This window comes from Oenanthe melanoleuca, chromosome 23 (assembly GCF_029582105.1).
Source record: "Oenanthe melanoleuca isolate GR-GAL-2019-014 chromosome 23, OMel1.0, whole genome shotgun sequence".
Classification (NCBI taxonomy): Eukaryota; Metazoa; Chordata; class Aves; order Passeriformes; family Muscicapidae; genus Oenanthe; species Oenanthe melanoleuca.
This window is the reverse complement of record NC_079356.1, coordinates 124,879-150,228: the sequence shown is the minus strand read 5'-3', so window position 1 is coordinate 150,228 and position 25,350 is coordinate 124,879. Positions and strand designations below refer to the sequence as shown.

At 48.9% G+C, this 25,350-nt stretch overlaps 1 protein-coding gene across 49 annotated transcripts in view; it reads right to left on the bottom strand.

The window, feature by feature from the left end:
• Nucleotides 1-25,350, bottom strand: part of EPB41 (erythrocyte membrane protein band 4.1) — a 92,947-nt gene that overhangs the window by 65,983 nt on the left and 1,614 nt on the right. For 38 of the 49 annotated variants that reach the window (XM_056509129.1, XM_056509134.1, XM_056509133.1 and 35 more), the window contains exon 1: nucleotides 7,868-8,002. The exons of 6 other annotated variants lie outside the window; for them this stretch is intronic. The gene's annotated coding sequence lies outside the window, so the exon portion shown is untranslated. Of the gene's footprint in view, nucleotides 1-7,867; nucleotides 8,003-17,994; nucleotides 18,150-18,181; nucleotides 18,288-18,332; nucleotides 18,600-25,350 lie in introns of those variants that run through there. 5 more of the 49 variants (XM_056509130.1, XM_056509131.1, XM_056509175.1 and 2 more) reach the window with 4 other exon arrangements.

The window sequence follows — 25,350 nt, the reverse complement described above, 5'->3', positions numbered from 1 at the left end:
AAATAAAAAAGCTTGCTTCATTGTGTAAACAGAGGAAAAAAAGTCATTTTTTGAGACAAAAATGCTTGTACACCACAAATCCCTTGGGTTCTCATTATCAAGGGAATGAAGCATCCCAAACCTCACTGAAGAGATGGGCAGGGATGGGGTCCTGCACCAGGATGGGCACAACAGCTACTGTGACCTCATTCATGGAAAAGCAATATGTATGTACCCTACATTCTTCACTTTCCAAAACAGTTTCTCTTTCTCGTTGTTCCCCTTCTTCGAGAAAGTGTGGGGGTCCTTAAAACCTTTTGACTAGAATAGCTGAAAACTCCCATTTTCTCTGCACCTGAACTCCTCTTCAGGCCCCAAAAGCTTCCAGCTTTTCCCTGATGAAGTTATTCTCAGCTGGACCACGCAGCCCACACTGAGTTTATCATGTTGCTACTTCATGTGCATATTCACCAAGACTCTCACTAGCTTCTCACCACACACACTCAACTTTCAAGTGGCAGCTGGAGATAAAAAAGCAGGGATATCAGCATCAGCCACCAGCACCAATCCCAGGAGGAATGGAGGGACACAGGAGCAGTGCTGGTACTTCCCAGGAGGAGGAATGGAGAGACACCAGGAAGTGCCTGGTACTCATCCCACGTGGTTTCTCCCTGCTCAAATTGTAATGCATGCTACTAAGGGTCCTAAAATGCTGTTTTCTTGCATGGAATGTGGCCTCTTCCTCCTACGAGCTATAGGGGTCTGCCTTCTGTCTATGTCAGGGTGTGTTTACATGATAAACAGCCTTTCTATTGCCTCTATACACTTAAACAGACTCATGCAGGAGAAACAGGGATGCTGGTTAGGTGACTTCTGACTTCAGACCAACAACCACCCCACAATTTAAACACACAATTTCCACCTTGCCTGTCAATTCACTATGAAACAACAGCTGTAAAACAGATATTTAAGCCAGAAAACTTTGGCATAATGCTGGATTTCAAGATTTTTCAGACCAAATGAGCAGCTGAGTTTTCATGGTACATGAAACACAGGAGGACTCCCTTGTACCAGGAGGATGACAGCTCACCACTGCTCTTTTCCAAGGGGCTGCATCCCTGGAGGGTCCTATTGACTTGTGTCTGATGTGCATGTCAAGGTGACACTGCCATGGTATGTGTCATTGCCAACAGGACTAAAACACTACACACACACAGAATCCAGTACCTAAAGGACAGACCAGCAGTTTTTGTTTGGGGATTTAAGCGAGTTTCTTGTCAGTCTGCAAAATGTCAACCTGAGCTACCTCTGCACCAACTAAAATTTGCATTTTCCCTTAAAGTCCCAGGGCATCCTGCTCTCCTTTGGCCCTCATGTTAAGAGGGGAAATCAGAGATATACATTTAGGCAAGACATCAGGAAAAGTTTCTTTCCCCAGAGGATGGCTGGGCACTGACCAGACTCCCCAGGGAACGGCCAGACCCTGAGGCTGCCAGAACTCTACAAGTGTTCGGACAATGGACAACCCTCTCAAGGATGCACAGGCTGGGATTGTTGGGGTGTCCTTTGCAGGGCCAGGAGTTGGACTTGATGATCCTTGTGGGTCCCTTCCAACTCAGTAGATTCTATGACATTGTTTATAGGGCCCTCTTAACCATTGGTCAGAAACTGGAAAGCAACATGCAAGGCAGGGTTGCAGAATAAAAAATATTTGCTGGCTAGGGCAGCTGAAGCTAGACTTGAAAGATTTTTATCCTTCCATGAACCAGCCCCTGTCCAATGACAAACGACTCCTAAAACTCCCCAGGAATGGTTACCAGCTGCATGTTTCTCATTTTCTAAGTGCCTGGCTCAAGGCACCACAGGCAGCTCACAAGAGGCAAAAACCAGCCTTCAAGCCTTCCTGGAGCACCCAGACCATCTCATGAGTGAATTGCAAATACAAACTCATGCTTTTGATTCATTTGCACACAGGCATTGTACATGAATTTGGTTGGGAATTATTAATCCTGTCTTCTGAGCAGAGTTTGAATACCAGGGAATAAATACAGCCTGGAGCTCTGGACACAATGGGATGGGACTGCTCGCCCTCATGTTCATTGATACACAGGCCCTAGGGGAGAAGTCCATATGGAATTATGCTCCAAGGTCACACCAGCATGGGAAGGAGGAGATGCTGTGGGACCAGCAGCAGCCCATGCCATCTTCCACCTCCAAGGGTTTGGCTCTGCAATTCTACTACAAAGACGCATGAGAAGCTTATTTATTTATTTCACTAGAAGCTTTTAATTATCTGTCTCACACACACACATTCCATGGGGCGGGGAAGAAGTGGAATAATCAGCCTACAACCAGTGACCAGAGGGTCCAAAGGAATTATGGTTTTCATAGAAATAGCTAGCTAGCCCAATTCTTCTTCCACTGCTTTCAAAGCGTACTCCCATCCCCAGGCTCCAGCCACAGCATATTTTGCTGTGGTTACATCCAGGTTGAGCTGATTCCTGTAAGAAGGACTCAATTTTGACAGAACAAAGGAGCCTCCAGAGGTCTGGGCTCCAGGTCATGAGGTAGCCATGGAGGGTTATTCCACGGTGTGACCCTGAAAGCCAGGCTGACATCACATGGCACTCACCCTCACCAGCAGATGGACTGGGCTGCTCCCCAGAAATATACATCTGGGAGGGAAGCGCCCAACACTGTGGCTGCAGCCACACAACCAGAGCCACAGAGCTCTCCCACAGCCTGCAAGAAGAAACACTCCCCTGAGCTGCTCATCTTCCTAAATCTTTTAGGTTCCGCATTGAGATCAGAGAGATACAAAATTCTCAGTCCCTTCCAAAAGCACCAGAGTTCAAGTGCTGTGAGACTTCATAAATTATAAATTACAAACCACTGCTGTCGACATTTGCTCTGAGCACAGCAGCTAAAGCAAGCTGGCATGGAGATTTGTTTAAAAATCCCAGATCAGAAATGCAGCAGGGTCTGGAGGAGCATGGCCTGGAAGAGTACGATTGCTTGAACACACCCCCCAAGCCCACACAGTTTCCCTCTCTGTGGAACTGCTTCATTTAAAAAAGATAAAAAAAAAAAAAAAAAGAAAAAAAGAGAGAGAGAAAGATTTAGTCCATCTACACAATCTACATGGACAAATTAAAAGCACTGGCTTTTAATACACAATGTGAGTGGCATTACACAAGCAAAAACTCACATAAACAGAAAACAAGCGTAAACAACTGACTGAACGTAAAGAAACTAATAATATTAATCTGGATTAAGTACAAGCCATAAACATGCCTACCTAATCCATCTGATGGACAAAGATAAATCCCTGCTATGCCGCATCCTACAGTTCTTTGCAACTTAAGAAACCACAACACTGATCAAAACAGTAGTAGATAAGACATACACAGGGAAATCTTTATGCATCGTTGCCTGCTTAATCTACACAAGATTACAGCAAAAGCCAAGCACCAAGGAAGCAGAATAATCATTGCAAAAGATCCCCAGGCCCAGACTCAATTTCTACTCCTGATGCAAAGCTTCATATTGAACTTCCACAGAGAAATTCACAACAGCAACAAACACAGCTCCAAGCCTGAACAACCTTAGTATCTGCTACTCCTTAATGTGCTAAGAAAAACTGCACAGAAGTTAAAAGGGAAACCGACAGATCTGTAGCGCAGTTTAAAAGTACAAAGTAGGTTTATGATAGGAAATTATTTGCATCCATAGGACTGCTGCAGGGACCCCCACACTGTCCTACTAAAGCCCTTAGATTCATCTTAGCCTATTCCCAGGAATGTAAAAGCAGCTCCAGCAAGTTCAGACACTAAACCAGTGTGGCACACCAGTACAGCTCAGCTCTTCCTCCCCAGTGCAGCCCCACCCACACATGCCTCCATCCACAGAGGGGTGGGAAGCTCCCACTAGGAGCAGGGATCCCTGGCCTGGATACCTGGGGAGAGCCCAGAGCTTTCTCACCCAGCATGGACACAAGATTTCTGAGCATCACTGATTTCTAGGGCTTTTTGCAAGAAATAGGTGAAATATGGCAGTAGGGGGCTAAAGAAAAATCCATCCGGCACTGACACAGGTACTGTCACTATTGCCCCAAATTAAGAGGCTCTCAGCACACATCCCTCATTTGGGAACACAAGGAAAGATGTTTGAGGAGAAACTCCTAGTCAGATGCTGTGGATACTCAGCCAACAGTTCTACTTCCAAGGATGGAGGGCCTGAGGTTCACCTGCTGACCCCAAAAGTCCAAGATTCCTTTAAGATGCCAAATAACTGCTGGTGAAAACCTAGTACAGAGCCACTGCCCTCCATCAGCACCCCTTCTGTACACACAACTTTATTCCGGCATGTTACATGCCACATTCACAGCATCATCATCATCCACCTGTCAATGCATCAAAAAGCTCATGGAGCATCCCAGCATCCCTGCAAGCTACTCCAGCAGAGCAACAGTTTGATCTCTAATGAATCGATTTGTGGAGGTGGTTGCTCACTAGATAAGCCACATCCTCGCCAGCCTATGTCCCATCCACCAAATATCTGCTCAACAAGCAGTAAATAGGGGAGTAGGAGAAACATTGTATTACTAATTTCTGAAAATCAAATGCTGTCAAATGAAAAACACCAGGGATGCTCCTGCAGAGCACACGGGCACTTGGCAGGGAGATACTGCAGCCCGGAGCTGTAGGTTTGGAGTATCATTGCCTGAAGCATTTGTAGGCTTTAGGAACATACAGTGTTTGGAGACAGACTGAGAGGAGTCCTTACTCCTCAGAATTGCTGCTTTCCCATGAAATGCTTTGCTTCTGATAAGATTATTTGTTTTAACTTGCATTCGTGAGATCAGACGAAAACACAAGTAATTTCTGTTCTCGTCATCTAAACTGATATAGGAAATAATGAATGTTTATATTAGGGGAAAAAAAAAAAAAGAAATCATCCTTCTCTCTGTTTCATAAGGCTCTAATTGAGTTTTCAAGGTAAGGAGCATATACTGTTTATCCTGATATTTACCTTCCGCAGCAGATTATCTTTGTCCACGAGAATCCTAGAAAATCCTCACCTTCTTTATTAAGGCCACGACAGCAGATATGCAAAGGACCCTACTGCCTTTTAAATCCCACCCAATGCTCAAAATTGCCCCAGAAGTGCAACTGAAGACGCAAGATTATGTAAAATATAAACATCAAGAGTATCAGCATCACTGACATGCAACACACAGCCCTTAACAACCACCACAATGCTGCAGGAAAACCTACAATTCATTAAAAATATAGCTGGACCAGCCATTAAAAAAAAAAAAAAAACAAACAAAAAACAAACAAACAAAACAATCTCCTTTGGATCTCCACAAAGCAACCTTTGAAGCAAAGGGAGCAGATCCTGGGGCAGTGACACGACTTAGCTAATTGTGAAAGGAACTGCACTCCACAGCACCACAGCAGTAACAGCAGCCAGGGCAGAGCCCCTCTGCATCCCTCACCCAGACCCAGCACATTCTCTGCCCCATGAGAGCTTACAGGGATTATATTTACATATCTCAACTGTGAATAAGAATCACTAATTCAAAGACCATCCCTCCAGATCTAGCAAACTAAGGCAAGCCAAAATCCAGTGTGTTTGTAAAGCCTTCAAATCCTAAATTGAAAGAGCAATGTAAGAAAAAAATGGAGTTTGTACTATTCAGAAATAAGATTTTCATGGAATCGTTTGGATTGGATCATTTTGCTTTGCTTCTCCAGTATCTTAATTAAATTAACACACAGAACTGTAACTGAACCAGCATAGCATGTACCCCAAAATTTGGATAAGCTCTAAGAAATTTTCTCTCCACCACCAAACACACAATTAACTCTTGAATTATCATTTACACAGCCACAGAGGGAAGAGCCGCCAGACTCTGCCCAAAACCAGCTTCTCCAAACCAGTGCACACAGAATGAACAAGTTCCTTTTTCCCCAAAAACAGGGAAGTGAAGACTTAGAACACTTGCAGCTGCAGCACTCAGAAGCGAGGTAAATTTTAACTCATTCCAGACCTTCTGGAGTCATTTTCATTACAAACAGTGCCTCGCTGTAAATAGGAAATAAAAATACACTTTGGTGGAAAAACCAGCAAGAGCATCACTTCCCAGTGGGCCAAGGTGTTTTCTTGAGCTACAATTCAGGAGAAAGCAGGATGCACGGACAGGAAAGAGCCCTTGCCTGACTGATGCCGGACCACAGCACCCACATTTGACCCCATGTGTGGGTGAGCCGTCATCGGTCTGTGGAGCCCGGACCTGTGTGTCCCCATCCTGCTACCCACATTTCTTGCCTCCTGCAGAATTTGTCTCGGGCTGAGCCTCAGCCTTTTGACTTCCAGTACTTGATGTCACACACAGCCCCACGGAGCGCTCACACATGAGCCGCACACAGACACACTGTGCACGCACGGACACTGTGCACGCACAGACACGCTGTGCACACACGGACACGCTGTGCACGCACGGACACACTGAGTACACGGATGCTGTGCACACACGGACACGCTGGGCACACACGGACACGCTGGGCACACACGGACACATTGTGCACACACGGACACGTTGTGCACACACGGACACACTGGGCACACACGGACACACTGGGCACACACGGACACACTGGGCACGCACGGACACTGTGCACACACGGACACACTGTGCACACACGGACACGCTGTGCACACACGGACACACTGGGCACGCACGGACACACTGGGCACGCACGGACACACTGGGCACACATGGACACTGTGCACACACGGACACGCTGTGCACACACGGACACTGTGCACACACGGACACGCTGTGCACACACGGACACACTGCACACACGGACACACTGCACACGCACGGACACACTGCACACACGGACACACTGCACACACGGACACACTGCACACGCACGGACACACTGCACACACGGACGCTCTGTGCACACACGGACACACTGCACACACGGACGCTCTGTGCACACACGGACACACTGTGCACACACGGACGCTCTGTGCACACACGGACGATGTGCACACACGGACACACTGCACACACGGACGCTCTGTGCACACACGGACACACTGTGCACACACGGACGCTCTGTGCACACATGGACGCTGTGCACACACGGACACACTGCACACACGGACGCTCTGTGCACACATGGACGCTGTGCACACATGGACGCTGTGCACACACGGACACACTGCACACATGGACGCTGTGCACACATGGACGCTGTGCACACACGGACACACTGTGCACACACGGACACATTGTGCACACACGGACACGCTGTGCACACACGGACACGCTGTGCACACACAGACGCTCTGTGCACACACAGACGCTCTGTGCACACACGGATGATCTGTGCAGGCACAGCGCACATACAGACATGCTGCACACACGCGCACAGTACAGACAGACATATGGTGTACACAGGAACACCACGCACATTCACCGGGTGGGCACAGACACACGGTGCACACACACGCACAGCTTGCACACGCACTGCGTATACACGCGGCGCTCACACGCAGAGCTCACAGCAGTCACACCACACTCCCCCGAGAGCACACATACGGTGCTTGTGCAGACCACGCGTGCACACTCCAACACCTCACGTAGCCTCTACACGCACAGGCACGCTGACCGCACGCACCCGCTGTGCAGATGCACCTTGCGCAGATGAGCGCACGCATACACACACAGTGCGCAGCCATGCAGAGACCGCGGGCACGCACCGAGCCGCCGTTTGCGGGCACAGGGACACGGACACGGGGACGCGCACCCGCCGCGCAAAGGCCGCGCGCACTCCCCCGCGCCGCGAACACGCTACCGCGCGCTTACCCGGCCGCCCCCGCGCGCGCGGCACCCGCCGGCCTCACACCGGGCCCCGCAGAGCCCCCGCAGCGGTGCGGCACCCCGGGGCTGTGCCGGGCTGTGCCGTCCCCAGCCAGTCGCTCTGTCCCCGTTCCTCTCCGCTCCGCGCCCGCTGCCGCCCGCCCGCGGCTCAGCCACCGCGGCCCCGCCTCCTCCCCCCACAACACTGTAGTAAGTTCTCATTGGCCGAGGGAGAGGGGCGGGACGCCAGCGCCGCCTCGCCATTGGCTACGGGGAAACCGCGGCAGGCGGCGCGGGCGGGGGAGCGTGCGCCCCCTCCTGGCTCCCCCATCCCGTTCTCTGGCGTTTCCCTCCCGCGGGCGGCCCGGAGGGAGCGCCCGGAGCGCCTTCCTGAGCCCGCCACGACACCGCGGCAGCGAGAGGCTGAAATAACGGGATTACTGCCTGCTCCTGCCACCCTCTCCCCCGCTTCGCTAAGGTGATGGTGGCGGAGGAGCGATCATTTGGCGCCGCACGGCCCCGGTAGGAAGGGGGCAGGAAGGGCCCTGCCCGCCGGTACCGCGGGCGGCAGCGCCGCTCCCCCTCCCTCCGTGACCTAGATTTTAAACACCGCTCGCTGCCTCCCAGAGAAAGTCGTGGCCCAGCTCTGAAGGGAAACCAGGGTTGAAGAAGCAAGGAGCAGTGTATGAATAAAGGTAGGGGGAGGCGTTAGGGTTTCTTTATGCTGTTATTATATTCTTCATTTTTTTAAGCATAAGGCTATTGGCAATCGGACAGGTACTGCCTCAGTTTGTGGCAAACGAAAAAAGCGACAATGGAGGTGGCGAGCGCTTGGTCAGCAAGGAACTGTCCCAGAAGCCCAGCAGAGCCCCACCGAGGAGCCCGCCCTACCCCTGCTCTGGAATCCTGCACCTCCAGCATGGACTGGCTTTTCATCACTTACAACCAGATTAGAATCAATCAAGCAGAGCTATCCAGCTCTCCCTGCTACGTACATCAGAGCAAAACACACTGCCCAGTGCCTCTTGAGCACTTGCAAAGGCTCCTGCAAGGCTGAGGTCAGCCTGCCCAGCTCAGGAACCAAATCCCCCACATATATTTGCACAATTCCAAAATACACCTGGCACCAAGGCATCTCCGTTTGTCTCCCAAAGAGAATGAAGCACATTATTCTGCTTAGATTAAGAGCAACCACCCTGCCTTTTCATCAGCAGATAATACCCGAGGTTGATGGACACCCTGGCTGGGATGGCTCCATCACCATGCTGAGCCCTTACTATTACCAACCTAAAAAGGGCCACTCACACACTAAGGACATTTTGTGCTGTATGGGAGCTAAAAATACCCAGATTTTTAGAAAAATTAACATGCTTCTCTCAGCTATTACCCCTTCTCCTTTATGTGTCATGACACTCAGTTCTGCCAAGAAGAATGGGGTAGCTCCCCTTTGTCTCAGTGTTGAGCCCACTTGGAAAAAGCTCCTTAATGAGAGAGAACACAGATATTTTTGCCTTAAATCTGGACTACTTGGTGGTTTCCTTGGACTTAGATGAGCACATCTAATTAAAAAAAGACAGTCTGGGAAAGGTCTGGCAGCTCTTAAGTCGCTGCACCTACATTAGGGACAGGTAGTTCCTTTAAAATATGCCTTGAAGCTCTGACTTCAGTCCCCAGTGCAATAAATTAACACGTTTTAATAGCCCAGGCAATGCATGGAGGAGCATCAGATGTTCAGTGGTGACCCACCACAACTGCTACCTTTGCTACTGCTCACCCATGGGTGGGATTAAAATACTGCCAGAAGAGAAATACCAGTCCAACAGGCTTTGAGGAGAAAACCATGGAGCAAATAAACCACAATTTTTGGTTAGTAACAGCTTCTTGCAACTTAGAAAAACAAGAAAACAAATCCACACTGCTTCATGGTATACCACACACAGCAGATTACATGGAGTAAAGACCAGGGCAACAAAAACTTTGCATCCAAGCAGTGATTTAACACCACACAGCACATCATCCACTGTGTTCAGATCACCAGATGATCCCCAACTCCATCTGCCAGCATCTGAGAACAGAGAGCAGCAGCGCCTGCATTTTGTATTCCCCAGTGAAGCATTTATCCACAGGGAGCACTAGTGCAAGCTGCCAACATGCTGTGTGCAAGGGCAAAGGATGCTGTCACCTCTTCAGACCCCAAACAAATAGCTGAGAGCTTGACTGGCTTCAAAGCTAAAGGAAGAGAAACTAAAAAGTTGAGTTATCAGATACAAAAAGACGCTTATGGTCTATACCACAAGAGCCTGAAACGTTCTCAGGGGCAAGGGGACCTGAGCATACACCAAATCAATTTTTTATAGGGAGCAGAAAACTATTCTGCTTTTCTTTTTCTGGAAAAAAGAAACCTAAAACCACCACTCTTGTGCACATGGAAATATACCCATCACCACCACACTTCCTCTGGAAGTCACTGGCTTAACTTCTAACTTTTTCCTTCCTACACAGCCCCAAACTGACCTCCGAAATCCCATAGGAAGTAATGGAAATTTCTTAAATTCTTCACTATAAGAACTATATTTGCCCTGTGCCAATCCTGGTTTGCAACTATTTAAAGAACTCTTCCAGTTACAGCTGGTTTAAGTCACTTTATGAGAGTAATTTAGAAACTGAGAATTATTTTAATAAGTCAGGATTTCTTGGTATTCGCCTGCTGGATATAGGAATAAGGACAGGAATTACATTCATTTTAGGCATGTGTTTGGGGTCGCTAAGGCAGAGGTTGTTCCTCGCACAGTGAAAGGCCACTGGGAATACTCAGATCCTGAAGGATTCAGTCAGTGCAAACCAACTGGGTCATGAAGAACAATGCTAAACCCTGCCCTCTGCCCGGGCAATGTGCAGGCACTTGCAAGAGCTCAGCAGGACACACTGCAGCATCCTAGGAGCATCCACATAGTAGATTACATCCAGCTCAAGTTAAGTTCTTCATAGAACAGATCTTTGTAAGGTGATCCAGCACTCTGTAGGCACCACAGAATACACTCCTGATGGGATTTGTTGTAAAACAAGGCTCCCAGTTTACAGCAGTGCTGGGGAACACTGCCCAGAGCATTACTGGCACAACAATAAAAGGCACAGAGCTCTCCTCTTCGCCCTGAGGAGCTTCTCCAGTGAGGAATTCCCAATCTAAACAAAGCAATTGTGCATTACACTGGTGATGTCCTCCCTCCCCCAAAGCAAGCAGGATTTAAAGTGAAGAGAAATACTCGGGATTACACCAAGTTCTAAGAAAACAAAAAAATTAAGCTTGATGAATCTTTTATCCATCCTGCTCTAAATGAGCTGTATTACTATGCACATGTATGTGAACAGACAACAGGCACACTCTTGTTTCTGTGCCACACACACACTTTGCAAACAAGTGACAGTCTCCACTGCAGCAGCAGCCATTTCACAAGAGCAAACAAGGCGGGAGGAGAGCAGGTGGCTCAGTTTTGCCAGCTCCTGGCCCTTTGCCCTTGGCTCCTCTTCCAGCTTTGCTGTCACCATCAGCAGTGCTGATTTGGCTGTGAGCAGAAGACAAGAATAAGGAGGAAAGGAAACTGCCCTTTGACTTCTCAAGCTTTGTGTTCCTGTAAAATGGTGATCTAGAATTAAGATATTGCAGGTAAATTATTCACCTGGAAGGAAAGGATGCTTCAACTAAGGCTGCATTTCTCCCCTGTCCACCCCTCTCTCTAGCACAGAATTGTCTGCTGAAAAAGCCTCTGACAGGCTGAACTGCAAATTCTGTGAATTTTCACTGAGGTCTACAACACTGCACTGCATTGCTTCAACTGACAGTGTGCACAGTGGAGGCAATCTGGAAGATCTACACTCACCTGGCTCTGTATCAAGTATCTAATCGAAGATTAAATCTAGTCCAGCCCATCATAATACTCTCCAAAACCAACCATTGATTCATTGCTGAGATAGTTATTAAAGGGCCAAGGAGCACTCTCCATAGCTAAAGAGACTGAGTGATTTAGGTATTGAAATTACACTTGGCATCAGGGCAGTTCACCTCCAATTTTGCTAAATACATACTGCTTCTCCCATTATTTTCTTTCTGGTTTCCTTCAGGAGAGTTTTCTTTTGTTGGCTGCAATTTGTAGCCTTTAAAGGCTGCTGTTGCTAAATAAACCATTTTTTTTTCCCTTGGGTAGAGGAATCCCATTTTTTAGCCATTAGATCTTTTTGGTACTGGGCTGGCTCATATGGATACCTTTTGGGCAGATGGGGAAAGCAGAGGAGGTGGCTGGGAACTAAATCTGTATATCCAGGAATTCCCATCCCACCTGCAATCTGGTTAATTGATACAAAAATCTCCTATCACGGGTTTCATTTATTTGTATGAAGCTGATGTTCATTTGAGTCAGTGTCTTGCAGCACAGCAGACAAGCTCCAAGTAGAAAGAGGAATAAAACAGAAGAGGAGCTTCAGTTGTCTCCAGGCTGTGTGCCAGCACAGGGAAGAACAGCTTCTGGAGAGTCAGCTTTGTTTAGACTTTGGGCTTAGAGTCAGCGTGTAAAGCACATTTCTGCCAAGATGCACTACTGAAGATAAGAGGAGGTTAGCTGCAGCCTGCAGGATCGAGTGTTCATACAATGAATGTTTCTACATTGACAGAGAAATACTTTTCCTCTCAAGTACGAGTAGGAAGTATTAAACACACGAGTGGCTGCACTGAAAGAATCTATAAAGAGCTTTAACAAATCCTGGAGAATAGACTACAGGTGATGCTGTGAATACAAGCAGTGCAGGCTCAGGAAAAGGCAGAGTCAGTGGGGCATGAGTCTGAGTTCCAGAAACAACCAAGAAACTGACTGAACCATGGAAAGAACCATCACAGGAGCCTCAGACTGTCCCACAGCACACTCATCTCCGTCACCTCAAGAACTCACCTTCATTCCAAGCATTTACCAGGATTTCATTTCCCAGAGGCTCAGTAAAAAACTAAAACCAGAGGAGTGTGCTCACAGACAGCAGTTGACTCCCTACCCCTCTTAAAGGAATGTTGGTGTAAACTCCTATGTTTGGGCAGCAAGAAGAAGTTCAAGCCCTTGTGTCAGCCTCCTAAGCCAAACAGGACCAGCCAGCCTGGCAAGAGAGGCAGCTGTCCCTTCAGCAGGGAACAAGCTCAGCTATGCAACCTTTCTTGAAATGCACCCAAAAATAACAATGAGTGCCACCTAGAGACCAGCACTTCAGCCTGGAGGCAGTCAAGCTGCACTACAAACAAAAGATGTTAGGGGCTGGTTTACTTCTTGCATGGATGTAGCCAAGAGAGGCTCTGGCTTCTTTAAATAACAACAGGTAGGTGTGTTTTCAACTGCAGCTTCTCCCCAGAAAAGCACCAGTTCAGTGAAGGAGATTTGACTGTTATGCTCTTTTTGGGCAAAGAGCACCCCTTGGCTTCAAAATGCTTAAAGCTCTTTAGTTTAGGGAAGAACAGTTTCAAAATCAGGGTTTATTTAAGACTAGTGTGTAGGTAGCAGTAAGTTGGAGAAAGATACTTGGCAGAGAGCATTCAGGTCTGCACTAAAATCCAAAGGCCAGGCAGAAAATTCATGCAAGCCATGAACCCAGCACTAGTCAACAGACAGCAATTGGTAACTGAGGCCTAGACCTCTGCATCAGTGAGGGACACCTGGCAAGACCTAACATTTATTTAAATTAAACTTTACCTGTAGAGAACAAATACAACTTCTAACCATTATTTTTTCTCTGAACAAGGACCACCTTGTTCAGAGCTGCATCCCCTGCCTGACACATCCTTGGACCTCGCAGGGCTTGTCCTGAGCTACTAAACTGGATGGGACTCATCACTCTGAGTCCTGCCTGTGGATGTTCCCAGAACCTAATAGAGCACAGCCAACATCTGCCCAGAGGCATTTCTGCAGGTGCACAATGATTAATTGGTGCACGTTTCCATATCACAAATTAAAAATACCTTAATTTGCTTTAAATGCAATATATTAACCTCTGAAACTGGCAGTCATGGATACCAGCTTCAAAAAGATTAATATCAATAAAACAGAATCCCAGAGGATATCATTCCACTGCTGCCAGGTTTTCTGGATCTCAAAATAAGGCATTTTGAGGCTTTTTTAAGGTAGTAACTTTCCATTCTTATTTTATTGAGAACGCAGTGGTTCATATTTATAGACAGAATTCAAGAAATTGAGGGCGAGGGGCATAAGGTTCCCAAGGAAAGCTGTGGGCATGGATGGAGAGACAGGAAACTGAGGGCAGGAAGCATGCTGCCATTGTCACAGTTAATTGGCAAGAGCCCAAAAAGGTTTGTTACTAAAATAAATAAAAACTCTGTTCAGAGCGTTCTGCAGGTCCATGGAGGCTGCACAGTTACAGTGCACCCAGTAAATCTCTGGAGCAGGAGGAGATGCAGCAGCAGCTTGGAGACGCCAATCTTATCCTGCACTCACTGCAGGCTGTGTCAGAAAAGCTAATAATCGTTAAGCTGCCATCTTTTATTTCTAATTATTTGTCTCCACAGCAGGGTTTCTCCAACCATCAAGCAAAAGGGAAGCAAGTCTCAAAGGCGTAACTGTTTTGAAGTGGGCTCACAGCTGCCACGGCATGAATGGCTCTCCAAGAACAGTAGCAACTGCTCTGCACAGCCCACAGAGATGGGAGGGAAAGCATCTCTGCTTAGGCTGGTTTTCAATGTCGGTTTTTAGGTCAACTAAAACAGCTTTTCTAATGCAACAGAACTCTCTCACTTGCTTTGGAGTTTTTGCTTTCATTTAATTAGATGGTAATTCAGAGAGCAGCACTGCTGTTCTAATGCCACAATGAGAACTGTTTTCACTGCTTTACAAAGCAACAAAGTGAAAACATTGAGCTAAGCCAGCCCTAGAACTTGACACCACGTTGGAGACCATGGTCTCCTCTGACAGGGTGGGACAAGTGAAAGACATACCCTCCTGCCACATTTCTGTAGAATCATGGAATCATTTAGGTCGGAAAAGCCCTTCAAGATCAAAGAGTCTAACCATGAACCCACCACTGTCAAGCCCACCACTAACCCATGCTCCTAAGTGCCATTTCTACATGGATTTTAAACGGGGACTCCATCATTGCCCTGGGCAGCCTGTGCCAATGCTTGATGACCTTTTCCATGAGGAAGTTTTTCCCTAATATCCAACATAAACCTTCCCTGGTACAGCTTGAGGCCCTTTTCTCTTGTCCTGTCCCTTGTTCACTGACGAATCCTCCCCCAGCTGCATCCTTCTGTCAAGGAGTTGTGGAGAGACAGAAGGTCCCCCATGAACCTCCGTTTCTCTATGCTGAGCCACCCCAGCTCCCCCAATTGCACCTGTTGCTCCAGCCCCTTCTCCAGCTCTGTTCCTTTTCCTGGACACACTCCAGCCCCTCCGTGTCTTTTCGGGTTGTGAGGGGCACAAACTGACCCCAGGATTGAAGGTTTGGCCTCACCAGTGACCAGCACAGGGGACTGCCCTGGTCCTGCTGGCCATACTAGTGCTGGTACAGGCCATATGTCATTTGTCTTCTTGCCCACGTGGGCTCATGTTCAGGCACTGTTGACCAACAGGAGAGGTTAAAGAAGAAAATCTCACTGAAATGTGCTGGAAACCTCATTTGTTCTTCCTCTTTGGGCTATGCAAGAAATAAGGGGAGACCCAAATTCACAACGCAACAAGCTGTTCAAGGGCTCTTCAAAGCAATGCCCTCCAGGTCACCCATGAATTCTGGGACAGAAAGAAACAACATGTGTAAAGATAACAGCACGTGGCTTCCAGCATCACCGGTGCCACCATATGGAAAGACAGAGCCCAAATGCAGCCCATGAATGGACACTCTGCACTTATCACCACAGACACAGCTCTGAGCAATTTTTCAGCAATGACCTCACCTTGGATTTCTTGACAGGCTTTAAATAATGGCAACTTAGGTGAATCTCAGCTTGATGGTCAAGAGCAAAACCCCCAACAGAGGTTCCCCTTGCATTTTCAGCATTTTCCTTCACAGTTTCTGCCCCACAGCTATTCCCAGCTTCCCTCCATAGAAGCTGCTGGTATTCTACTTTTAGGACTGATGTCCAACACTTACCAGGTCAGGAGAGGAGTTTACATTACTAAAACTCCTATGCATTTTATGTTTACCTATTAGATAAGCAAGGCTTAAAGATGGAGAGGCAATCTGAGCCCACTGTTTTCTCTGCTGAGTGAGGGTCAGGGCTGTCCCAGTGAAGCTGTACCACACCCCCTTTATCCTTGCTATCCTTAATAAGGTACCACGTGGCTTTCTTGTTTGCTGACAAAGATTGACACCAATTATTCAGCAAGCAGCAAATTTCATCTTATATCAGGATCAAAGCCTCCAAAGCCTGTAACAGGCAGGACCACCAAAATGCAGTTCTCTCCCTTCTCTGCGGCTACACACAAGAAAACAGGCAAAAGTAACATGGAGACTGCTCTGGAGAGAGCAAACCAGGGATTGTCCAGGTTATCAGTGTTTCCCAAGGGAGAAATTCAGCCTTGACCAGAGACTTGTCATACAGAGATAGCCAGATGGGAAACTGTCCTGACAGTCTGCTCAAGCACTGATCAGGAAGACTCTCTGGCCACAGACCTGCTCCAGGCTACCCTGGCACAGCTGCAGCTGCTGTCCTGGTACAGCTTTGCCTCTCACTAACCCAATCCAACCATCATGCAAGTGAGCACTTGTATCTTGATCTACATCCAAGCTCACAGCAGCTTCCAGCTGTAGCTTCCACGTGGAGGAGTTTATTCTGCATTCAAATGGCTGCTGGGTGTTTGGTGGGGTTGGAGCTTAGCACTTCTGACCAAGGCAGGTTTTCTAGTTAATTAACAAACCTGCTTTTGGAGATTTGGTTGCAAAGCTCATTCAGATATGGAGGCAGCTGGTCATCTTCCAAATAAAGTGCTCACTTCTGAGTAAGAACAACAGGTTTATGCTTGGATTTGATTCATCTCTCCTGCCCCGCCATGAGGCACTGTAGAATGATCTCAGGTTTAAGAATAAAGCAATCTGTTCCCGGCACCTTCCTCTGCTTTCCTTTCAAGTACCTTCATCAATGATTGGCAGCACATGGAATACTCAGGCACAGAGCAGAGCTGCTGTAAATATGCTCAGCTCTTTCCCTTACTGGGAGAGGAGAGGGTATTACTGGGGAAGAGGAGTGATGGAGAGGAGAGGGGAAAGCTTAGCAGGAGGTCAGGAGGACAGTTTGAATTTAAAAAAAGAAAAAAAGTAAATTTAAACATACTGAAGTTTCCAGAGAACACAACCTCGATGCAAAGGCACCACTGCATCCAGAAAAACAGCCTCTGGATCCCTTCCTTCCCTCCATCCTGAGCCCACACACCTTGGCCTCAGAGGCTTTAATATACAAACACCACCTCACAGCCAAGTTCATGGCAGGCACCAAACCTCTGCAGGGAAACCATCAGAATCCACCCGCCCAGGGCAATTTTTCCCCCAAGCAAAGCAAGCTCTCCATGAACACCACCTGAAAACATCAGTGCCTGATGCTCTTCTCCAAGCTCAACATGCATTTCCCCTTGTCTCCTGCCAGAATGGCCTCAGGCTCCTCTCTGTGCCCTGCAAAGCCCCAAACACCCACGGTTTGCAAGGGGCAAGGTGGTCCATCAGTGCCATCAGAGAGCCCCTTTCACAACCATAGCGCTGACTTGTCACCAAGAGATGTCAGGAGACATCCTGGGAAGAACAGGAAGCGTTGCTTTCCATTTGCAAAAATATTTTCCCCTCCATTTGCTCACTTGCTGGCACTTAGTGTGTTTTTATCCCCAGGTCAGTACCCCACAGCCTAGGCTGGTAGGAAAAACTACTATTGGGGGCTTCTTCATATTATAAAATACAGCAGTTTCCAGGCCAACTAAGTGCTTTTCAATATCCAAAATCTTCACGTATTCATGGACAATAAATAATCCTGTTTGATAACAACCAATGCTTCAGTGTTTAAGACAGAATAAACAGGTCAGTTCATTATTTAAATAGGTCCAGTCATTAAGTCAAAGCAACTTGTTTCAACCATTTCTGCCCACTTATCTAACAAAGCAGGTACTTACCCAGAGATGAGAGAGCCAGGCCACCCACACAGGTGAGGCACCAAAATCCATCATGGGGCAATGGATAGAAGAGAAAAGGAGAAGAGACACTGATTAAAAAGCAGTTCCAGCTAAAAACGAAAAACCCATGCACCCACCAGAAAAACCCCTCAAGCCACAAAGGCAAGTGCTCACACTTTGTACCCACATAAGCAAGGCAAACAGAGCAAACTTCAGTATCTGATTCTTCCACAACTGAAGATGGAACCGGATGTTCACGGTCAGGCACTTCTTAGAAATGTAAACACCAAGCAGGGAAGGAAAAAAAAAAACCTCCAAAAACATCAGCTCAGCATTACCTAACACTGATAATACAGTGAGCAGTGACGCAGGCACCCCATGCCTGCCAGCCTCCCGTAAGTGCCACCTCCCGTGAGTACAGCCTCTGGTGAGTGCCACCTCCCGTGGGTGCAGCCTCCAGGCACCCCAGCCCCAGCCCCAGCCCCAGGGGCCGCGGGCTCGCCCCTTGCACCCCTTTGTCTCCCCCGCACTTACGTAACTTCTCGTGCAAACTTCTGGAGGCTGGACACAGCCCAGCGCCGCCGGTCCTGGCTCCACAGGGCTCCAACTGAGCCCTCTACTGGGCTTCAAAAATTCCACAAAACACCAAGAGCCTTAATTTAATTAAAACTCGGCCAGAGGCCTCTAAACCCTAATCCTCTCAACAAAAGGATCATTAACTAAATGAAGAGATTCAAGAGAGCAGCAGTGCTCCCAGCCGCTGCAAGGCTGGCTGCGTGCTCTGCTGGGCACACACCAGGGCCCGAAATTGAGCCAGATCTTCAGCCGACACAACAGCCCCTCTGAGGGTACAGGGACCTGCCCCACAGGAGCATGCAGTTGAGCACTCGTGGTACAAGTCTGGCATGATGCCACACTCAACAGTCGCCCTGCCATGCCAGAGAAGAACACAGTCATGGAATGGTTTATGTTGGAAGGGACTTTAAAGCATATCTCATTCCAACCCACTGCCATGGGCAGGGACATCTTCCACTAGACCAGGTGGAGAGATGGGCCCAAGCCCATACCCATTCTTTGGGATGCACCATGATGCCAACAGTGCTGGTGCCATCATCTCCATCAAGACTGAAAACCCAAACTACTGAACAAGGAAAAGAGCTAGATCACTATTTGTTTTTTTAAGTGTTATTATGCAGCCTGGATGCAGGTAGAGAGCAGCTTTCCTTTCAAGAGACAGCCTCAGTCTCTTAGCTGAAGGCTGGGAAAACACCTCCATCTTGCCCAGCATGAACAGCCAGAAGGCTCTCCTCACCAAGGAGCCAGGATGTGCCTCAGCAGAAGAATTCACACAGCATGTTGTCAGGGAAAACCCTTTACAGTCAAAGGTTCCCAGCCCACATACCCCACCCCAACGTAACACAGATGGAGATCTTGCCCTTTGCAGGTGGCTCTCTTGGAAAGTCACCTCCAGCTTCAGAGACACACAGAAGCTCCAGAGCAGCTGGAGCCGTGAGACAGCTCAGTAGTGTGGTGAACAGGAGCAGAAGAGCTTAATTACAGGGCAGAAATCGTTCCCTCTGGGTTTGGATGCCAGCAGCAGCCTCAGCAGGGCCATGCTGTCCCACAGGACAGGTGTTCCTCAAAAGTGCCTGCTGCCAATGTCATCTCTGCCCACGGTGAGCAGGACCCCAGCTGGGGCTGCAAATGGTCTACAGAACCTCAGGCTCTAAATGTGAGAAAACAAAATGAGGAAAAATTCAGGTGTTTCTTGCAGAAAAAACTTCTCTGCCAGCAGCAGCAAGCACAGGTCTGAAGATGCTAGTGCAACTCACCTATAAGCACTGGTCCCCTGATTTTGGTGCTGTATGTGAGCACCACAGTCTCCAAAGCACCTTTTGAGGCTCCAATTGAGTAGTACACCAGGACAGAGACAGCAGTGGCTGCTCCAGCCTGGGCAGGGTTTTTGGGATGGCCAGGAGATGCTTTAGTGTACTATCTCTCCTGAGACAAACACAGCCTTCCCTGGAACCTCAGCCCCCTAGGGCGTCAGTCAAACTGGTCACAGACCCTTCATGTTTGGGACTGAATGCTGGACAGCATTCGCAGAGGTTTCCATTTTTAGTCTTTGCCCCTATCTCTTCCCTGCATCTCCTTGGGATGTACGTCCAGGATAGCTGACACCTTCATGCCTCTTCGCCCAAAGATGCAGGAACAACTGCTCCCAGAACTAATGAGGCTGTCCTGCTCTGACCCAGGGCAGTTTTCAGCATACACAGAATAAGCAGTCCTCTCTATGTTCACCTCCTGGGAAAATCCAAAGAGCTCCCATCTCCCCTGCCTGGGAAAGAACACAGATGGTCACGGAGATTAAAGCATACAGAATTAACCACGCTATGCAAATGAGCTTCTTCATCCAGCCTAGAGCTGCCACGTGGTTTGAGGTCCAGCACTTGGATGTGATCATCATGGCTTGCTGAGCTCTGATAACAGTCTCATATTGACCAGGACAGGAACCAGAAAGCTGAGCAGGATGAAGACAGTTTGTAGGGAAGGCAGGATGCTGAAATCATATTCACCTCATGCTACAGCAGAAGAAAAAGCAGCAGCACCAGAATCAACCCTGGTCAGCAGCACAAATCAATTCTGCATTTGGATATCTTGTATGTTCCCACTCAAAGGCAGCTCGGATGGAGCAAGCAGTGCTGCAACAACAACGTGAGCCATCTGTGACTCCGGACGCTGCTCGCACAGCATCAGGCACCCACAGGATGGCAGAAGAAAATCCATACCAGCTCCTGCTGCTTTCCTAGAAGGCTGAAGTCTTGGCACCCAGCTGAGGCATGGGATCTGTCAGCACAGCACACTGGGATGGGGCCACATAACCTTCCCAAGAAAGGCAGGGTTTCTCTGGGCTACCTCTGAGGGAGGAGCTACAACTCAAACCCACCAGCAATAGGTTTAAGTCTTACTTCATTTTTACTCAAATACATTTTACTTTACTTTAACAATTAAAAAAAATTCCAGCAGGCATGGAAATCTTGCTCAGCCAGTGCCCAGCTGCCAGTGGATTCTTAGGGCCAATGCCATGATTCAAATTACTGCATTTGCTATTAAAAGCCTCCACTCTGCACCCGAGGAAATTCTCAAGCAACGCTGACCCTGTCTGCCAGCGTGTGAGCCTCTGAGCAGCTACAGATTGGCCAAGGCCAATCCCGGCCATATGGGAGAGGTTCACCTCAACGTCAGACACGGGGCACCTCCAGCACAACATCAACACAGACGCATAAAGTCACGTTACAGCTCAACGTGGCTCTGTGCCGGGCTAACATCTGCCCTCCCTCACTCACACACTCAGTGTTTGAGTTCATCTGGGAGCAGGGAGGCAACTTGTGCTGTCCTGTCCAATACATACTCTCAGCACAGACAGAGCTCCCCTCAATTTCTGAAGTGCCCACAAGCAGCTTACCCCATCTCAAGAGGTTTTGGAGCGTGGATATAAAAATACAAGCCCTTGTATTGCTGGTACTATCCAGTGAGCACCTAACCACCTCAACAATCAGACGGATCAGGTCATGGAGGTCACATACAGGATGATACACAGCTGCCTTAACACCCTGGTGATGCTTCAAGGCATCAGTCAACCCCACTCCCCCCCACAAAGCTGAGGTAAGCACCAACACCAAGTTTTCCAGGCCATAAAGCTCAGAGCTTCCCCATAGCTGCCCTGCACTCCCTTGTTAGCAACACCTACCAGATTGCTATAAAGCCACTGCAGTCAACTCCGAAGGTTCCCAGCACACACCAAGCCTCACATCGCCTCCTTAAATCCAGCTCTGGTCAACTGTGGCCAGATGTAATTACCCACATGAAAGGTACTCAAAGCCGCCTCTACTAAGAGGATGTATTCATGCTATTAGGCTGGGGTTCCTCCTCCTCTGCTGCTTTCCAGGACTCAAAAAATTGCCTCACCTTAAGTGGACCAGCAAGAACTTTACCTCATTCCTTGTTACAAAACCTGCCTTTCCCAGGAATGGAAGGAAAAGTCAGGTTTCTCAGTCATCTATCCACAAACGAGCAGAGAACATTTTAACAGGATTTGTTTATTTAATTGAATAGCACATGGGGGCTATATTTGTGTTGGCAAAGGGCTTTGGGGTGAGCAAATGGAGGAACAGGGATAGGTCCTATGCCCCCAAACACTTCTCACGAGCCAGGAAACATGTCCAGGTTGAGCCCACAGCCGTACACAGGCTGGGATGAGCCTAGGGTGGCTCCCGCAGCCTCAGCACCCTCCCGGGGGGTTCCCAGCTGCCCCAAATCACCAGGAAGTCACCACCAGGGTTGACACAGCACAACAAGACACCCCAAGTTCCCATCAAGCCTTTTCTCCTAAAATCTGCCAATGAGCAGCAGTTTTGGAGCCTACCCGGAGCCTCAGAATCCAACTTGAGGGGGTTGAGACAGCAAAAAGCTGTTCCAACACAGCATTTGTGTCCCAACACAGACTGTGAGCTGGGAGCCCAGACGGTGGTTGTGTGAGCCCTGCCCACAGTGCCCCGTCCTCATCTGGTAGTCCAGGATTTTCTCGGGGGGCATCAGGAGGGGACTAGACACAAACCATACTAATTGGATAGACAGAGAGTCTTGCAGCCCTACAAAGCCACAAGCAGCTGCTCAGAACCTCTTGTGAACTACAAAAATAGTTTTATCTACAGAGCATATATTAAATGCCACAATCACCCTTTTCTTCCCTCTGTGCAAAGTATGTTTTCCCCCCACTGTGGTTCCAAAACAAAATCCAGCCCTGCAGATCAAACTAGGAAATTTAGCAAACTTTGAGCATGAACAATAGCAGGAGGATTTTCCAGACCTTCAAGCTTGTTTGGCAAGTCCCAGATTATGTAAAGCGCTGCTCTGCCATTGTCAGGGAAGCCGTGCCCTGTGCCAGAGCCAGCTGGCACCACACTGCCCACCCAGCACTGCCTGCACCCAGCAAACGCAGCAGGGCTTGTGCAACACCACAAACTCCTTGCCAGGCACTTCCACTGCAGCAGCCACTGCCTTCCATTTTACACATTGTTTTGTGATTATCATCTTCCCAGAGTCTCAGTTTTCCAGCCCATCCTACCCAGGTGTTTGGTGGCCTAGACAAAGAGTCTCCTTTGTGTCTACACGGTGGCTTTACCATGGCTGTGCCCAGAGGTGAAGGATCCCTTCCATGGCTTAACTAATCCTTGGCTTTTCTGCCAGTTGGGCCATGCCAGAGGGCTGAAGCGCTTATTGCTGTGCACATATCCTCTGGGAAAACAATACGAGTGTCTGAACTCATTCCACATTCAGCACCCAGCTGGAAAAACCCCTTAGGCAGGCAGGATTGCAGCCGGCATATTTGGTACCCGGCTCCATGCATGATCCATGTCCCCTGGCAATGGTCTCGCACATGCTCCCGGTGCATTTACCTAATTAAGACCTAATGAAGTAGGGAGATCTATTGTGGACCTGGCAGGGGAGCAGATGTGCCCCCTGAACCCAGCCACTGCCAAGGAAAGCGCACTGCTGTCTACAGGGTGAATCAGCAGGAAAAGCTCAGGCCAGGATGCTCAGCCCTGAAAATTCCAGACCCTGCTGCTTTCTCAGAGCAGGGATGGAAAATGCTCTGGTCATCAGCAGCCTCTAGTGGGGAGAGGTGGGCTGCCGTAGTGGCTGTTTCAGCCAGACCCCAGAGCCAGCCTGGCTGTTCCCACCACCTCAGAGGGGGATGGCACAAGAAAGTCCTTGTGTCACAGTATGAGGGACCCAAACCATCATGGTCTCATTGGGATAACCGCTGTGTGAGACTGCTCATCCCCTGGGTGCTGGTCCCAGGCTAAACAGGGACAATCAACTGCAACCTCTCCTGGTGAATCCCAACTCAGAGCTCACACAAATCACTGCATGAAGCAAAACTCATAAAAAGGACAGCCAAGATATCCCCCTCTTTCCCGGGCACCTCACTGAGAGACACCTCAAGGCTAACAATGGGCAAGTCCGCCCCTTCCCAAATCACACCTCCAACCACAGCATCCAGCATGGTCAAGAGCCAATTATGACCCTAAACTTCCAGCTACCACAGCCTTGAGCCTCTTCCTGCAATTGTGATCACAAAGGTGAAACACTGCTGAGCAGAAACAGGACAATTCCTCCCCTCAGGGACCATCTGCAGTCTGCCTTGCTCTCCAGGGATTAGCTGGGGAGGGAGCTCAGAAAGACCTTGCTATATATTAAATAAGTGACATAACTTCAAAGTGCCCTCCTCAGAAAACAGCTGATGTTTTGCCTTTGCTCTACGAGATTCTCTCCCCGCCACTGGCTCCGGAAGGACTGTGCCAGCCTGGGGGAGCGCATGGTGCGGAGCGATGCGGCTGCAGGCAATTCCAGCAGCTGCCAGGCTGTGTGTCAGGAAGAGGGAGCCTCATCCCAGCAGCACTGCTGCAGATGAGAAGGCACTTTCTCTCCTCAGCAGGTTTCAAGCCCTCTCAGAAAAGCCTGAAGTTTCTCCTAAGCGCAAGGAAAAGCAAAGTGAAGGTACAGGAGAGCCCCACATCCACATACCACCATGGGAAGTAGTTTGATGCACAGATCAACTTTCTTCTGCTACTGACTCACCGTTACCATCACCACAGGCAGAAGCAGTGTGTGCCTCACTTAAGTCAGAGAAACTGGGGGGCTGCCAGTACCATGAGCTGGAAAAGACCCACATCTACACAGGCCCTGAAACTGGGAGAGGAACTATACTCCTGGGGGGATGCAAATTGTTCCACAAGTTTCAACTGCCTCCCTCCCAGAGACAGGCACGGTGCAGCTGCACCACCATGGGCACAATGGCCATGAGCAGGGCAATGGCTAAGAGGAAGGATTAAGCCAAACATGGAACCTCTGTTCCATGTCCCCTCAACTCCAGTGCAAGTTAACTCCCACCGACTAACTGGGTTACTCTAGCAGAAAGAGAACGCAAAAGAGACCAGACTCAGGCTCTGTCCTACAGCTGCATCTGTGCTTCCACTAAGCCTCAGGAAGTGAGCACAGGGATGGGAACGTTCTGGGATACACCTTGCAAGAACCCACTTGCTCCCGCGCTCCAAAGGCAACTTCTGTCCCACGGGGCAGCTGAGATTCCCTGCACCACCTTTCTCATGCTGGCCATTTGCTCCAGCTCAGCTGTTCCTGCTGCCGGGCAGTGGCAGAGCATGTGTGACATTTGACAGTGCCGGGGGCCGACGGTGCACCCCAACCCTCGGCCCTGCACGCCTTGCACAGCCTGACCTCGTGCAGGGCACGTGTGACCGACATCAGCCCTGCTACTGTCTGACCCCTCGC